The sequence below is a fragment of the Gossypium arboreum genome, chromosome 7 (assembly GCF_025698485.1).
Source record: "Gossypium arboreum isolate Shixiya-1 chromosome 7, ASM2569848v2, whole genome shotgun sequence".
Taxonomy (NCBI): domain Eukaryota; kingdom Viridiplantae; phylum Streptophyta; class Magnoliopsida; order Malvales; family Malvaceae; genus Gossypium; species Gossypium arboreum.
In genome coordinates, this window is record NC_069076.1 from 57587900 (window position 1) to 57593444 (window position 5545).

At 38.3% G+C, this 5545-nt stretch overlaps 1 non-coding gene across 1 annotated transcript; it reads right to left on the bottom strand.

The window, feature by feature from the left end:
• Positions 1 to 5004: 5004 nt before the first annotated feature.
• LOC128296228 (small nucleolar RNA R71) lies at positions 5005 to 5111 on the bottom strand. The gene has a single exon (XR_008286777.1). It is a non-coding gene; the product is annotated as a small nucleolar RNA R71 (small nucleolar RNA).
• Between the last annotated feature and the right edge of the window lie 434 nt (positions 5112 to 5545).

The following is a 5545-nucleotide window of genomic DNA, read 5'->3' on the forward strand; positions in this document are numbered from 1 at the left end:
TGGAAGGATCCCACATCGGGAAGCTAACATAAGAGTGGATGTGAAGTTGGCTTTAAATAGAGAGAACTATGAGGAGAGTAAAGGTACCTTTCTTGGCTGATCCCTTTCGCTTTATGGCATGCTCGTTTGGGTTGGGCGTCGGCTAAGAGTGCTCGAAGTGCGGATTAACTCCAGTCTCCTATCAGGTGTGTATTTTCTCGCTACTCTAGCTGTAGGATGGCTACTTCGGGCCGCGATGGGCCGAAAGGGGTCATATGGGCCCAATGGGCCTACGGGCCCAATTGGATAAGTTGTTTGATTGTGTAGTAAATATTGGACTAGGCTAGGTGAATCTCATATCTGTGGCTAGATTGGGGCTAAAAAGGCCACACGAGCGTGTGGGCCCATTTGGGCCGAGAATAGGCTTTAGGGCCATTCGTATTGTTATCCCTATTTAGAATACTTTAGTTTACCAAATTACTAAAATACCCTTGGTTTATAAAATTACCAAAATACCCCTGGTTTGTAAAATTACCAAAATACCCTTGGTTTACAAAATTACCAAAATACCCTTGGTTTGTAAAATTACTAAAATACCCTTTGTTTATAAAATTACCAAAATACCCCTGGTTTGTAAAATTATCAAAATACCCCTAGTTTGTAAAATTACCAAAATATCCCTGATTTGTGAAATTACTGAAATACCTTCGACCTGTAAAATTATTGAAACACCCTCGACTTGTAAAACTACCAAAGTACCCTTGATTTACAGAATTACTGTTTTACCCTCGATTTATAAAATTACCAAAATACCCCTATAGGGTAGAATTACCGTAACACCCCTGTAGAGTAGAATTATCGCAATACCCCTATAGGGTAGAATTACGGAAATACCCCTGTAGGATAGAATTACCGAAATACCCTGTAGGGTAAAATTACCGAAATACCCCTGTAGGGTAGAATTACCGAAATACCCCTGTAGGGTAGAATTACCGGAATAACCCTATAGGGTAGAATTACCGAAACACCCCTGTAGGGTAGAATTATCGAAATACCCCTGTAGGGTAGAATTACCAAAATACCCCTATAGGGTAGAATTACCGAAATACCTCTGTAGGGTAAAATTATCGCAATATCCCTGTAGGGTAGAATTACCGAAATACCCCTATAGGGTAGAATTACTAAAATACCCCTGTAGGGTGGAATTATCGAGATACCTTGTGGGGTAAAATTACCATTTTGCCCTTAAGGTGTTAAATGACTGTTTTGCCCCTGTGGCCAAGTGACTAACTTGGACTGTGTGGTTGATGAATTTGATTGTGAATATATGTTGGTATATAAATGACTTGACTGTGATTGTTTGATTCAAATATGGGCATGACATTCTGCATACATGACATGTTGCATGGGCTGGGATTTTGTACGGAGGAAGATCTGATCTGTTAGGATCGCATGGTTGCTTGACGACTGTGGATCCACCGAAGGCTTAAGAGCCGTATATTCGTACTGATTTGATAAGGTTGCATGGGTCGCCCAAGACGACTGTGGACCGATCAATGGCCGAGTGCCAATCATATTTACCCGAGGCTGTGTGCCGACTATATTACCGTCGCTGATGGCTATGTGCCTAACATGATACAGCTACCGATGGCTTAAAGCCTTTTGATTATGGCTTTGTGTCAACCTACATATGGCTCTGTGCCAACCTAATTATGGATCTGTGCCAAACATATTTGCCTAAGGCTATGTGCCAATATATGGTTATTGACGACTCTGTGTCGATCACATTTACCTAGGGTTGTGTGCCGGTTATGTTACTCTAGTTGATGGCTATGTGCCTAACATAATGCAGTTATCGATGGCTTTGTGCCACATATTTTGTTAAGTGGCTTTGCCACATTATCTGTTTCTGGTGGCTATGCTACAAATATCTATTCTGGTGGCTCTGCCACAATATCTGTATCTGGTGACTCTGTCACAATATCGATAACCGAGAGAATGCCGCAATCGTGGAGTGTAGAAATTTGGGTGGGTTGAGCTATTCCCACATGGAGTGTAGGGCTTGTACGGGTGGAGTGTAGCGATTGGTTATAGGCTGGGTTGGGATTGCATTCACATTCGATTTTGATTCACATTCGACATCGATTCGATTTTGATTACATTACGATACTAATTCGATTCGATTCGATTCTAGTTCTGATAATGTTTCTTATTCTGTAATAGGTTAAAGCCCATTTGGTACTGTCTGTTAAAATGGGCTAAAGCCCAATTGATACTAAAACTGTAAGTAGGGCTGGGGCCAACTTTTAATTCTTTTATATGACTGACTGTTCCTTTTATATAGTAGGGATTTCTCATTGAGTTTTCAGTAAACTCACCTGCTTATTAACCTTCGTAATTTCCAATTTTAGACGGATCGGGGTTACAAGGGGCTCGGAGGAAGCCACACACACTGTTTATGTTATAGTTTTGATTATTGCCTTTAAATGTTTTTAAGTGGGTTACAGTAAAGCCGTTGTAATTTTCTGGATTTCAAATTTGGAATTTTATTTATTGTTCTTATAATTGCTAGTATTAGAACACGGTTTTCCAAAGCAACTCTCGTTGTTCAAAACATCACAATTTTTTTAAATTAAGCTTCAGAATCGCTGGATTTTTGCAAAGTTGTTAAGAATGTTATTCAGCTGAGGTTTTTTAACAAGGTTTAAAAAGGGTACAAGTTTTTAAAAGAAGGGTTTTTAATGGAAACATGGTTTCCGAAAAACACTTCAATGTGACACGCCAAATTCGAGCCAAACTTCCAGGCCGGGTTTGGGGTGTTACATTTCCCATGCAAAGAAAAATATAAGAAAATGTTGCTCACTGGTTGTCTAATGTTTAAACTAATACTAAGTAGTATTATGTGGTCAGATCGTAATATAAAAAGATAGCTTATATTAGTAGACAAACCTAACCATGTCATTAGTCTAATCGAAAATGACAAACTAATTGAAAGACTAATATGTCATCTATCAAGTTCAAGTGGGGAGATGCTTTGTCTTGGGCATCAGAGTAAATGACTCTCGAAAGATAAAGACACAGATGTGTCTGATAAACCGTAATTTATACGTATTTTTATCCCATTCTTAGCACATTTATGGATGGTTTCTCCTTAGATTTGGTGAATTCGATACTCCTAATACTTTAATTTCATGTTTTATACTTAGGTGAGCATAGGAGAGTAAAAAGAGCGAGAAACGGGCCGAAAACGGAGAAAATGGACCCACATGGGAAATCAACACTGCCTGGACTTCCTCACACGACCGTGTCCATTTGGAAGGATTGAAGCATGACTTACACGGGTAGACTACACGCCTGTGCCTATTAAATAGCCTTGACCACGGGCTAGAGTAATCGCACACGGACGTGTCCCTGCCGAGCCCAAGTATAGTCCTATTTGGAAAAGGCCACTTTTGAGGGCTCTTAGGCATTCTAAAGCCTATTTAAACACCGGAGGAGGCACTTAGAACAGACACGCGGAGTAGGAAGCAATGAATTACTGAAGATCTCCCTTCAATTTCCATTCAGGGGTTTTGGGTTTTCTTTATGTTTTGTATTCATTATTCTTCTAAGTTATTTTCTTTTATAATTATGAACTAAACCCCCTAAATACCTAAGGGGAATGAAACCTAAGACAGATCTTGTTACTATTATCTGAATTGTATGATAAATATTTGACTTGTTCTTAATTATGTGTTCTTAATTCTTGTTTTAACATTCCAGGATATTGATTCAAGTTAATGCTCTTATTCAGAAGAGGAAAAGACCCTGTCTAAGAGTAAATTTGTTGTAATTAAGTGGAGTTTAGATCGAGTTAATGCAACACTAGGGCATTAATTAGAAAGAGATTTCAATTAAATCAACCTAGGCTTAGACGTTATTAGTTTCGAGAGAGATAATAATATAACTTAGGGATTTCTATGGATCAAGTCAGATGAATAAATCGTCTGATTCAGATTCAAATAACAAGTGAAGTCTAGGTGGAATTTTCCTTGGGTATTGTCTTAATCAGTCGAACTTTCCCAAAAGCTTTTTCCCAATTTCTCTTTGTGCATTCTTAGTTTAGATAAATAAATCCCTTAATTTTTAGGCTAGATAATAAAAAGAAAGTAATTACTAATACTCTTAGTTCCTTTGGGTTTGGCAATCCGGTCTTGCTAAATCTATACTACTGTTCGATAGGTGCACTTGCCTTCATCATGATAATAGTTAGTTTCAAGAACAATTAATTATAAATTTTTAAAACATGTCACGAATATCATGTACCAAGTTTTTGGTGCCATTGCCGGGGAACTAGGATATTAGGAACACTCGATTTTAATTACTTTAGCCATTCTACTTTATTTGCAATTTAATTTTTTATTTTCTTTTCTAATTTTTCATTTATTCGTTTCTGGCAGGTTTTTATAGTGTATGACTGGAAGAAACGCATCAGGACCATCACTGTTTGATAGTGAGATCAATCGCACAGTTCGAAGAAACCGAAGAGAAATAAGGCGAAGCTTATGATACACAGAGGAAGAGCAAGAGGATGATACTTCAACCACAACCGAGGAGATGGCTGAAAACCAAGAAAATCCACTACCTCCTGCAATTGCTGCTAATCAGAATCCTGCTCCATTTACTATGTATGATTATGCTAAACCTTCTTTAACAGGAACTGAATCGAGCATAGTTAGGCCTGCTGTTGCTGTAAATAATTTTGAACTGAAACCTAACACCATTCAAATGATCCAATAGTTTGTTCAGTTTGATGGTTTGCAGGACGAGGATCCCAATGCTTACTTGGAAAATTTCTTAGAGTTTTGCGACACTATTAAAATTAATGGCATTTCTGATGATGCCATTCGCCTTCGGTTGTTTCCCTTTTCATTAAAGAATAAGGCTAAACAATGGTTGAACTCATTACCACGAGGGTCAATCACTACTTGGGAACAAATAACAGAAAATTTTTTATTAAAATATTTTTCGCCAGCCAAAATAGCCAAATTGCGTAATGATATCTCCTCTTTTGTGCATATGGATTTAAAAACACTCTACGATGCATGGGAGAGATACAAGGATCTGTTGACAAGGTGCCCTCACCATGGGTTACCACTCTGGCTACAGGTTCAAACGTTTCATAATGGCCTGAATCCTTTGACTCGACAGATGATCGACGCAGCCGCTGGCAGAACTATCAATAATAAGACACCTGACGATGCTAATGAATTTATTGAAGAAATGTCATTGAATAATTATCAGTGGCAAGTCATGAGGACAAAGCCAACGAAAACAGCCAACGTTTTTAACATCGATTTGATCACATGCTCTCTAATCAGGTATAACTTTTGAATAGAAAAATTGACGGTTTTCTTGGTTCTTCACAGGTTCACCCAGTAATGCAGTGCGAAGCAAGTGGAGGTGGATCAAGCAATTTAGAATACCCACCCTATGGCCACAGCATGGAGAACAAGCAGTTAAATTACATGGGTAATAATCCTTGATCTCAAAATAATCCTTATAGTAATACTTGTAATGCAGGTTC